The following is a 13,790-nucleotide window of genomic DNA, read 5'->3' as shown; positions in this document are numbered from 1 at the left end:
ATTATTATGCAATTTGATACATTATTGTAATTTGTACACGGTTATTCAAACATTTTTTTAAAGGAAACGTGGGAAAGCTTGTGCCTTTCTTTTTTATTTATCTTCTACTTTTGATAGGCTTGGTAAGAATTAGTTGAGGAAAAAATGTTACGTTATGGTTTCAGTTACAAGTTTGTGTCTTTACTCGCTGCTTTGTATAAAAACTCCTCGCTTACGGTAAGAGTTGGAGGTGTCTGTTCGCCATTAATAGTTTCTAATGTTGGTGATAATAAAACTGTACAATTACTGGATTAACATTTATTACCTGTTTTTACCAAATATTCGGTTTTAAACCTGAAACGAAACAAGTAAAATGAATTTAACACAATCTGATTTGCGTATCTATATATATAATCGAGACGAGTTGATAATGATAATAATAATAATAAGCGCAGAGCCCAAACGGTTAGGAGTTGAAAGTTGAAATTTGGTACACAGTTAGGGTACGTCACGAAAACGCACACTAAGAAGGGATTTTTCGAAATTCCTCCCCGGGGGAGAGAGACAGGATTAAAACTTCTATATACATTATGGATACGAGCCCAAACGGTTAGGAGTTGAAAGTTGAAATTTGGTACACAGTTAGGGTAGGTCACGAAAACGCACACTAAGAAGGGATTTTTCGAAATTCCTCCCCACGGGGGAGAGGGACGGGATTAAGGCTTAATAACACTTCCATCAACAATGGAAGTGTTAAGTAACAATGGAAGTGTCAACAATGGAAGTGTTACGTAACAATGGAATTGTTAAGAGAAAGCGACGTGCAAGACGCAGATGCAGTTTTTTTCGTTTTTGTGGGAAATAGAACATATTTTTAGACCCATCTAAAAATTCTCTAATTAGTCTGGAAACAACGGGACCCAATTCTTGCATTCTGTGAAAACGGGTAAGGTTGACTGTAACGTAATAATCTTTATCTTAGTTATCGTTACTTTTGCCCAAGCAACGCCAGGCCTACCTGCTAGTGTTATATAAAAGATACATACTTAGTATGAGACACATCTCTTAATAAGTCAATATATCTACGATTAAATGATTTATGTTTCTTATTGTAATTTTATTAAAAAAGTTATGATTATTAGAATTTTAAATATTATTTCTGTAACTTTACAGTTAAAATTTCATTCTTAATGTTTAATTAATTAATAGCTAAACACAGAACGAAAGGAATCACATGCTTACTTATAAGAATTCAAGGAAAGTTGGACGTACAAGTGTTTAACAATTATATTTTTTCTTTATAGGAAATTTTTGAAACAATGCTGTAAGTTTCTTCTAATCATTTATTAGAAATGATTACATGAATACAAGATTTTGTTTAAAGCAGGTGATGTCCTGCAATTTCTCTTAATAAAAAGAAACTCTAAAAAGAAACTCTAATATATAAAATTTCTTTCAAACGTACTATTAACCACAATATGGCACTTGTACATCGCGAGTTTGCATATACAAACTAGAAAAACATGGTGACTACACGAACACCATAAAATATCCGTACATCTAATTAAAATAGTAGAACGATATATAAAATATACAAAATTTTAGGTATTTAACAAATATTGAGTCTTATTGCTAAATATATCGCTTCTTCTTATCAAAGACAATGGATGTACATTGCTAAGTTTTTTTAGACACTTATTTTGGCACATTGCAAGTTCCAAAAACTTTTCACAAAATTTTTACATTAATAGAGTTCTGTTTCTTGTTGGTTTATCACAGTGTTTCTCAACGGTGGGCGATAACGCCCCCATGTGGGCGTTTTTTCATGTCGAGGGGGCGATTAGTAACAATTTATATTTTGGGGAGCGAAAAACAATTTTCTGGGCGATATAGTAAAACATTATATTATGAATAATTTGATATTTTATTCGTTATATTGTACAATAATTAAACAAATAACAGTATACTAGTTACTAGTTTATTCAATGCAGTACGAATTTGGCGTTAGCCTTTTCCCTCGGCATCGAAATTTTGTAGTGAAGGCGGCGATACTACGTTGAAGGGGGCGACAATTCGTTAGAGGTTGAGAAACACTGGTTTATGACATTATATTGAACTTGGGCTTGGTGACATCACTTGGCGTTTCTGACCATTTGCGACAATTGGAATTTGCATAATCATATGGAGTAGCCATAAAGTTGCCAAACAAATTGAAGCCCTCTGGTGGAAACTCTAAAACTTTTAAAAGCCAAAAAATCCTTTAAAAATACTTTACAAAACATGCCATTTTTAAAAACTGCATTTAAGTATAATTAAATTCATTTTTCTTATAATACATTCAACCAATTTTTGTTTTTGTTTACGCTTAAATTTTTAGTTATGCAATGCAATTTTTTGAGTTGTGTATAGCTGCACGTTTTTTGAATCTTCTGTTATATGTATTTCTTTTCTTGTATAAAATTTTTGTGTTATATTTATCTATATTACAATTATTTATTACACAATGATCGTGAGAAACAGATTGCAACCGATGATATTTCACGTCTGCTATATGTTTCTTTAATCTTGTTTTTAACTTACGCTTTGTTTCTCCTATATGGGTACTAGAATTTGTGTTAGCACAAGGAATAGCACAAGGAATTTCGTAGACCACGTTTTTAATTTCTTCATTATTTTCATTAGTTTGTTTTTTGTCTTTAATTGTTATTGCAGTTTTCATATTTAGGTGCGAGTTTTATGTTTACTTTCTGCATTTCTTATTAAGTTTTTCACATAACCCTTTTATATATGAAAAACTTATATATTTTATATCTGAGATTTTTATCCATTGAACTTGTTTTTTATCGGTTATTATTTTCGTCTATTTCCTTTTCCCATGCGCTTATCAGTCGGTTCAGGTATCCGTCCAGAATGAATTTCTTTTTTACGTTATATATATGTTTTAGCATGTTTATGGACTTACTAGTTCTATTATTAATTTTTTTTATTCCATATTAAAAATGTTTTGTTTTATGTATAGCGGTATTTGGGAATCACATTTAATTCTTATATTAATGGAACAAGGCTTTTTAAAGTGTTCAAATTCCATACCATTTATATTCCTCTAATCGTAATATCTAAATAGTTTAAACTACTATTTATGCTGTCTTCTTCCTCTATTTTATAATAAATTTTGTTGTGTAGGTTATTTATAAGCATGTCTATCTTTTCTACTGCGATTGCAGAGTTATCGTATATGATTAAAATATCCTCAACATATCGTTTATAAAATTCTATTCTATGTACAGTACAGTACTTCATTAATCTTCTTGTTTATATTTATCCTGAGTATTTTTGCAAGCTTAGGCTCGATAATTGATCCCATGCTGATGCCTTCATAGAAGAAAAACTGAGACAGGTTAATGTACAACCAGATATAATAAATTTAATAGAATTCTCTTACGCAAATAATTATTTTGAATACGACGGGAACTATTATACACAAAATGAAGGCATTATTTTACTACTATTGAGTATTATACTTGTTTCCGATTTTACTTGTTACTACGGTAAACCACAAATAACTCAGTTCTGTATTTTATTTCTAAATGTATTTTTAATAATATAAAATTAATAAGAATCTATTTTAATTCTCTAAGCCGATTTGTTTTGCTTGGAATCTCACTATGAAATCCAAAAAAAACGATTTTTTATATTAAATAATTATTTTCACTCAAACGCAAATTGACATCCAAAAAAACTGCTGAAAAATAAAAACATCTCCAAAAAGTGTTTTTACAAAAATGAGTGTTGCCAGCTAAAACACGTAAAAATAATATTAAAGTAGCCAAGAAATAGCCAAATATTGTAGCGCCACATCACTAACGGACATTTGAAATTTGCCGACTAGGACAGTCGGTTAAGCGAGGTGTCGGTTAATCGGGGCTCGGATAATCGAGGCTCTACTGTAAATGCTTTTATCTGAAATATATAGCTGCATTGATTGCTATTATTTTATTTAAAAAGGCGTGATATTTCACACACGCAGTCTACATTGTTTGCAATCTGGTTGACTTTGAGAACAGCTGGTGTTAATTTTTCCGCGTATTTCTCATGTACGCCACAGGAGAACATTGGTTCAGAGCAGGAGGGGAACTAACTTACTTCATCTATTCAAATATAACAGAAAATTTTCGATTTTTATGCTATTAAAATACATAGCAACCGAAACCATGGTATGGGGAAAAATTTTATTCAATACAAAACAAAAGAAACCTGCTGATGTCATAAAAATCATCTAATAGCATTTAAAAAAAACGTTACAGATGTCAAATCCGTGGAATACAAGTTTATAACGATTTTATTAATTTGATTAAAAAAAATAAGATGATGTTTTAAGGTTAAATAACAAATACAGTTATTAAAATTATTTTGCGATAGTAAAAAAGATTTATGTTAAATTTACCAATATTGAGCAAGGTCTATATGAGAATGTCAGGAGACGCTCCCGTGATTCTATGCGGCAGTGGCCATTTTGGGACTTATTGATAGACTGAACTCCATACGTATCCTGCGTGAGTCGACTATTATTACGTATATAGGTACTCAAACCTTTAAACAATTGGTTATTGTGTGGTACCAAATTGTAAAACTAAATTTACAGATGTTCCATTGTTTAGATTTCCTGCAAATAAGCAGAGGAAAGCAAAATGTAGCGTAGACATCAACGGATGGTTCATGATGCAGTTGAAAGAGTTTATATGCGTAAAGTTTGTAATAAGTGGTTTAAACGAGTGGATACTCTTCGTGTCTACGAACGAACTATACATGGAAGTTTTTAAATGATATCGGCAATCTAGATATAAAACAAATGTAATTTTTTCATGTTTCTATCTGATGATAAAATAATTAAACATATTACTGTTTTAATATGACCATATTGTATTTAAGAATAAAATTATGACGATGGTATTGACATGCTCTCAATATTTATTAATAAAACATTGCAAAAATCTAGTTTAATAGTAATTTATACTTAATTCAATTTAAATAAAATTTGCATTAATTTTATGGTTAGAATTTTTATTATAAAAGTAGTGATGGAAATCTAAATAGGCTATATCTAATTCTTATAATCTAGATTCTGTAATATTTAATTGATTTTATTTATATTTAATTTTTTCATTTGCATAGCAATAATTATTTGCCACCGATCATTCATATCTTTTATTACAAACATTTAAAAACAGGTTTTATTTGTATAACATAAATTGTTTTTTCTGGAAAGAAGAAATGTAAGAATCGGATGCATTTAAAATGTTTGTGTGTTCGTACACCCATTTTCAAAATACTAGTAAAAGTAATTTAGTTGAATTGTGCATTTGATACATTTTTCCGGTATGGATTTAAAGCGTAATGATTTAATATTTTTCTCGCATTTAAATATATCAAATATAATTCAAAAGACAATATTTTTACACTAGTTTTTAGTAGTAAACTTTAAATTTTATTATTAGTGCGGAACGTGTAAACAAAAAAAAAATTATGCGCAAACAACATTAAATTGATATTTTTTGTTTTATTTAATTAAAGTAAAATTGACTATTTAACTGTAAAAAAGAAAATTTTAGCATTATTTTGCTATGGCAACAAATATTCATATTTTGTTTGAATACATTATATTATATTCAAGTATTATTTGTCAGTTTATTGTCAAATAATTTAATTTAAAATTTTATTTTTGGAATTTTTTGAAAGTTATTTATAAATTAAAAATATATCTACATATCCATTACTTATTATAAAATAAGCATTACATTGACATTTATTAATAGTACTATTGAATTTCATTTTAATTTATAACCAATCGTGCTTTTAAAAAATAATTATAAATTTGTTATATTATTATTATATTCTTTATTATACTTTAAATTTTTTTTTATGTTATTGCGTCACTTTACGAAGTGCCTATATACGTAATTGCATCAGTTTTAGCACCTATTTAATTAGTTTCAATCATGACATCGAATGATATGGATGATTGTTTCTTTTAAACTATTTGATAAAAACGTTACATAAAATTGGGGGTGCATAATCATCCGAAATTATTATTATATTTTTGACTGGAAATCACTGAATTTATGCAATTTTAGTTTAATTAATGTCGTATAAAACTGAATGCTCGTACAAGTTTGCGACTCAAAAAACCCCAAAATGGCGGTTCAAGAAGTAGGTCACGCGTGTCCTGACCTTGATATTGAGTGGCGGTGACAACGACGCCAAACGGTAGATATTGGAACAACCGTGAAAAATGCCAATAACGAGAACGTAAAGACTGCTAAATAAAACGACAACACAGAAACACAGATGTTTTCATGTTTCGTTCTCTAGGATTTAGGTTTATTATATTAACATTTTGATGTAAATGTACATATTCTAATATGATGTTTTGTGCTTTAACGGTTCTCTAGTGATATTACGACTTCAATATTTGTGGCGGATGGAGGTAAAGTCGAATAAAATGACTTAAACTTGATTTTTATTTTTCTATATATTTTTTGACAAACGACGTATAATCGAGAAAGATGTAACTGGAAACGACGTAACTCGAGGTATAACTGCATAACCTAATTAACGATAATCGAAATGATAATTAATATTATTCCTTCTGCTATATCTGAAATTTCTATGATTTTTGTTATCAAAGCGGCCGAACCATTAGACAAATCCATTGCTCTACTCAAGCCTTTTAGTCTTGTGGTAAGTATTGTCAAATACTTTTCTATATCATCTTTCTGTAATCTATACGATTTGAATGTAATTTCAGGTATGGATATTTGTTGGACTATCGATTCTGCTCTTAACTCTCAGTTTATTTCTGCTGCTTTCTTCAAAAGCGAAGATAAAATTTATGAATTTTCCAAAAATTTTTAACGTATTTTGGATTGTAGTGCGTCGTTTTCTTCGTCAACGTAAGTGCCAAATAATAGTATTTTACATGCATGCTGTTAATTTTCGTATTTTTGTCATATGAGCTTGTCAGATGTTGACTGAATGAAATGACTAGTTTTCTGTAATTGATGTTAAATTAAAGAATTGTTTCTTGCAGATATTGAAATAGAATCTATCAGATTGAAGACAAAGTATATGATCCTTGGAATTCGGATGTTAATGGCATTCGTTTTGTCTTCTGGATATTTGGGCATTCTTCCTTCTTTCTTTATCTTTCCAGGAGAAGAAGTGATTCCGCATAATTTTGTTCAATTGTTCGAAGCTGTTCAGCAGGAGAAGTATCAAATAGATAGTATTGAGGGTTCGAAGGCTAGTTTATTCATTTGGGTAAGTTATTGGGTCCACTTAATTTTTTATTCAATATTCAGTAAGCCTGCTTATAAAGAATTCCAAAATAACTATCTGTTATAGAAATATTATGTTAGGTTTACCATTTTTCGTAACTTTTGGTTGGTTTTTTAAATTATTTTTAGCATTACATTGTATAATTTTAATTTTAATAAATATAATTTAATGTTTTTTTAATGATTAGTTGAAATTTTTATTGCAGTTTAAAATATAAGCATTGCATTCACACACGCATCTTACGTGTGTGAATGCATTACTGGGGTTCTTATGTTATCAAGTATCGTTGTAAAAATTTTCACGATGTCAGGGTTTTTTCCTTATAAATTTTTAGCAATACAGATTAAAGGTTATCAATCCAAAAAACTAAGAGCAAAAGTTAGCCAACTAACTCTTATAACATTCACAACATTCAGAAGAAAAAACGAAGGGAATGACCGTGGTCGTTCTTTTTGACTATCGTTAAGTTACAGTTTTTAATTTTTCAATATAACATAAGCACATATAATTCATACTATACTAGAGATAAAAAATTAAAAATAACCAATTAAAGTTAATTCTCATTATATTGACATTTTTTGGAATAAAAGCATGACTATTCGAAAAACTTAAAACAAAAAGAAATGATAATGAACAAGAGAGAGAAAAGGAAAAAAAAAGAGATACCAAAAGAGGCAAGTGAACACAATATCTTCAGTGTCAACTCAGATAGTTTAGAGAAAACACTCAGATTTTTTAGATTTTGACAGCTCTCAAGTCCCCACAATTATATTCCGAATATTTTATTACGCAAAATACCTGCATTATTTTGGCAACTTTTCATTTAGAAAGAAACATTTGTTTTTTATATTTTACGTACGCGTTTTTTCTAATAATATCTTATATAAGTACCTGACCGTAATGTAATTCGATACAACAGACAATAAACAGTTCGTATCGTATGGCATAAGTTCTCAAGTTTAGAGAGCGAAGTTATATTTTACTGCGTTAAATTTCTCTTCTATTTATTATAGAAAATAGTTTTCAACGAACATAAAAATAAAATGTATGAATTTGCACAATCGCACTTCCTTGATAATGGATAGGATACGTTAGAAACTGCTTCAGACGGATCACAAAGCGTTTTATACAAGAAAACTTATCTGCTTGCTTCTACAATTGACATCAAAAAGGAAATTCAGGCATTCGGCCCTGAAAAGTTCTTCGTATCCACTGATATCTTATACACCGAATACGATTATTTATGTATAGACAAACCATTTCTATACATATATAAGTTTCAAAAAAACGTAAGTATTAATACTAGACATGTTTGGAAATCATTTGCAATTGAAATGTATACAAAAGTAACAGAACCTACGTAATTACTTGTTGCTTGATTTCGTTACAAAACGATGAATTTTGATGTCGGTTGGGACCAACTTTGGCGATAACAATTCGTTAATTTGATAGCAATGTGTAGGCTGGAAGCACCCTTAATCCTTCCCTAAATGCATGATGCTGTCTTTGGATGATAGAGTGATACCAAAAGCGTATGATTTTCTGACACCACCAAGAAGTTGCCAGACAAATGGCTAAACCATACTGAAATTTATAGTGATTGAAAGCATGTAACAAATAAACTATTCTGACAGGTCGATTGCAAATCGTATCTTAACATGTTTCTTACGAACTTTTGTAAGTATCTGTGTTTTATAATCATATAGATTTTAACAATTTTTAGAATAAATATCATTCATCAATCCGGAATAGTCAGGACGAAGACGTTCGAAGAAAAAGGGAATTTTACGAACCTGTTGAAGCGAATGAAGACGATGCATTGGAACACGTGATAGGTCCTATGTATTTATTGCTGGTTGGTTATTTGCTTTCGATATTCATATTCATCATCGAACTTGTGTTTTATTACAGAAAAATTTGTTTATCCCCGTAGAAAGTTAAAGAATTTTAGAAATTCTTCGTGTTTAAAAATAGGAATATTTTTCAAAAGAAACAAACATTAAGTTTACAATTTATAATATCGATGTATTCTTTAATATTGTTTTCGTGTTATGCATTTCCAAATATTTACAAGTATTTGCAGTGAAAAGTGTAGTCAAATAATAACTCTTTTCATAAATTTTAAACTTTTGAGCTCTTTAATTAAATTGAAAAATTCTAGCATGATTTTTCTCGTAAGATAATGCCCATTCTGTAATTGATGTTTATAAGATGCTAATCACTATTCGTATTGGTGTATTCTTTTTAATATTGTTAACTTGTACTCGAGTAGATGAAAGTTGCCCACTAGTGCCGAGAGAATATTCATTGAACACTGGTAGTTGGTCGTAGATTAACGTCACCAACGGGCTGACCACGTAAAGTTTTCCGGGTTTTCTTTACGTATCTATAACCTGAATAGGGGTCAGTTTCCCAAGGAAGTCCTTCCGGAAGGCAATTCTATCAAATGCTGGTGCAAGTAAAATGTTGTATGCGTATGCGTTACTCAATTCGAAAGGTACTGTATTTTATTTCTTTTAGAATATTTTCGGAGTTGCAATTTTATTGATAATGATGTGTGTTGATCAAGTTATTTGATGTCGAATAATCATTAAATATAAACGATAGGGGATACTTTGCTTAAAATCATACTAAATACTAAAATCTTATTTGTGATAAAATTAATTAATTTACCTGGAATTTATGTTGTAAAAGTTGCAAAATATGTATATTCTATGTTATATAAAATCAAATAATATGGACTGGTGACAGTTTTAATAGGTTTTACTTATCACTCTGAAAATGCATTACTAAAATGGTTTTATATCTAAACGTTTTGTTCATTAACATCAGTTCCATAAAGATTATAAATATTATTTTCGTAAAGATTACTTTATAATCAGTTTTCTCTAACCCAGTGCATGAATAGAAGAAATGACTCGGTTGCTTTTTCTCTGTACAGGGAAAATTACATCCTTCGTCGGTTTATCACTTTTATAACGTGACAATTAGAAAACTTAGTTATCATAAGTGAACATTAGAATGGTTTTACATTAAGATATTAGGATATTTATTCACTTGAACAATTAATTAAATTCATGTAATAGATTTTCACGTAAATACTTCACTCGTATCGGTCGGCCATATTAACTGTGGAAAAAATCACGAAGGTGGAGTGTATTGTTTTTCAACCGATCATATTTCTCGCAGTAGACAATGCCCACGGTTAAAATCAACGAATTATAATTTTAATTTACAGTGGATCTTATAAAACTTTAAGACTCACTTGACATTTTTTTTGAAACAGCAAAATGTCAATAATGATAATTTCCATAAATAGTTTTATAGGCACAGTTTCCCTGATGCCTTGCATTGAAGTGGCCGAAGTAACATCAGTGGTGGGCTGCTTCAGTGCAAGGCGTCATTATGTTAAAGTAATAGGGCGTCTAGTTCCTCGAAGTTTGATAACACGACGATGCGCAAAATGGAAATTTTGTACCAACGATAATGGTGATAACTGTTAAAAGTAAACTTCCGTTTAGAATTTAAAATCACGTTTATTATAATAAGATTTCCTCACAAGTTCCTGCGGTTAGATGGTCCGACAATTTTCGTGGGAGAAATGGCTCAATTTATCATGATCTCTTGTCTCAACGGAATAGCGTTACTCTTCTTCCAACGAGAACATGATCATCTATCAAACAGAAGACCCATGATTCGACTCTGAGTGAGTAGATGCTAGATTCTTTTTCTATTTAAATAGATCTTCTGTTATGCAAATATTGACCCTTAATTTTCCAACCTTCCTCACTACTTTTTATCTTTTGGCCTTTCTCTCCTTTTCTTAAATTTGGGTCTATAATCCTTTGAGTCCCAACTTCAGCTTTATTTATTATTTCTTCATTATTCACACATCTCCAAGTATTTGAAAATTTTTTCCTTTTCACTCAAAAATAAAATATGTATAAAAGTTAACAGCTTTGTGAAATTTCTTTTATGAGTTTATGCCATTGAAATAAATAAATAAATAAAGAATTCGTCGGTTTTGTTTACACGTTTATTGGGCCGCATTGGAACTTGCCTTGGGCCGCATGCGGCCTGCGGGCAGAGGGTTGGACACCCCTGGTTTAAACTATAAGTACAAAATATAAAAAAATGTTTTATATACTTTTTATGTTCTGTCTGTTTGTTCATAAAACAATTTTTAACTGTCAGGCGCTCTTGTAGCTACGCATCTTACGTGTGTGAATGCGACACTGGGGTTTCTATGCTATGAACTATCGTTGTAAAAATTTTCACGATGTTAAGGTTTTTTCCTTCTAAACTTTTAGTAATACAGATTAATGGTTATCAAGACAAAAAACTAAAAGAAAAAAACAGCCAATTATGTGTTATAACATTCACAATATACAGAAGAAAAAACGAAGGGAATGATCGTGGTCGTTCTTTTTAACTATCGTTAAGTTACAGTTGCTACTTTATTAATATAACATAGGCACATACAACTTATACTATACTAGACAGAAAAAATAAAAATAACCAATTAAAGTTAATTCTCATTACATTAACATTTGTGGAATATAAGCACAGTTATTCAGAAAACTTAAAACAAAAGAAAATGAAAATGAACAAGAGAGAAAGAAGGAAAAAAGAGATACGAATAGAGACAAGTGAACCCAATATAGCGAGTTTCAACTCAAATACATTAGAAAAAAACACTTGCTCACTAGTGATGTTCGCCATAAAACAGCACAATTGTTCTGTGAATACTGACATATCATCTTATAATATAATCCGGATGGATTAATAATAATAATAATAAGCGCAGAGCCAAAATGGTTAAGAGTTGAAAGTTAAAATTTGGTACACAGTTAAGGTACGGCATGAGAATGTACACTAGAGAAGGATTTTTGTACATCCCCTTCCTGCTGGAGGGATGGAAACAGTTCCATATTACTCTGAAGAACTCAGATTCTACTGTATTATTTTAGATGCGATTCTTTGCACTTTTGCAAGAAATCAAACATATCTTAGACCCATCTAAAAATTCTATAATTAGCCTCAAAAGAAAAGATCTAACTCTTGCACCCGGTGAAAACATAAAAGATCGGCTATAATCTAATAATCTTAATCTTTGCTATCGTTACTTTTTGCTCTTACAACGCAGGGCTTATCTGGTAGTACGTTTCTATTTCATGTATTTAATTCTGGTGTGTTATTCGTTAGGTTCGTATAGTGAATTACTACAAATAGCCTTAAGTTAAAATTACAAACAAAAAATAATAACTAGCGTAGTATATTAAAAAGCATACTACACCAGAATTGTTTTTTTTTACATCTTTACTCATTGTAAAGTTGAATAGAAAAATATTACAAATTTTTTGTTGCAGCATCTTGCTTTATGTCTGAATGATCTCAGCGTGTTACCAATGTATTTGTATAATATATGAAATGTGTAGTCTTTTGCTGAGATTTTCCGAGTTTACAAATTCCCAATATCGTATTTTATTTTAATTAATTTAAAAAACACTTGATTAAAATAAATTCAGTAGTGTTTAGTTGTTAAAGACATATAAATTTAATTTCAACATTTGTTAAAACTATATGATTCGATTTAATTATATAATGATATTACATTTCTAACAATATATTAAAATTATTTTAATAACAAATCCATAAACGTATGTGTGAATTTTATATAATGTGCCAACAGAGACAGAAGTAAATAAAAATCATTCAATAAATATAGCATGATATAATTGATTTAACTGTGATTATAAGTGGAAAAGCAACAATCTTCTGTTTTTTTTCAGTTTCTTGTTTTTTTCTAGTGTGTTATCATTCTAATTAAAATTTCCAGGAGAAGCGTAAAGGAGGAAATGTCGTAACTAGCGCACAACAAGTACAAATGATTTAAAATGTCTTCGAATTTAATACAATTGTTTAATTCATCTCCATCTTTGTCCGAATTTAACTCAGGACTATTTTCTCTTCTTTTGATATTTCCAGTAAGTTTATCGGCCAAGCCACGCTGCTGAATAATATTCATTCTAAAACAAACAACAGTTTATATAACAGAAGTTAAATAATAAATGTTAAATCGACTTACATTCTGATAACTTCCACGGTGTGATAAAAGTATTTTATGTTGATTAGTAAACAAGATATCGGATGAAAGATAAAGGTTCATTTACTTCTCCCATTCCATCTCGAACACAGATAATTTCCATTTCGAACCAATTAATAATTTGACTTTACTATTATCGGTTAGATGCTAACATATCAACGGTTTCACGTGAAAACCCTGTGATTTTGATAAAAGACATAAATGTACAAAAATTACTTTAAATTACAAATGAAATAAATATAACACACTTTGTTTACTGACAAAATTCGTTTAAAACTCTCAAATATATCGTATAAATAAGTTAAATTTAATTCTTATGAAAAAAATATCTTACATCATTTGTAAACATTTAGATCCGGTTTATATATTA

The sequence above is a fragment of the Centruroides sculpturatus genome, unplaced genomic scaffold (assembly GCF_000671375.1).
Source record: "Centruroides sculpturatus isolate CEXI.00-Female unplaced genomic scaffold, Cexi_2.0 scaffold995, whole genome shotgun sequence".
Lineage (NCBI taxonomy): Eukaryota > Metazoa > Arthropoda > Arachnida > Scorpiones > Buthidae > Centruroides > Centruroides sculpturatus.
This window is presented reverse-complemented; position numbering follows the sequence as displayed.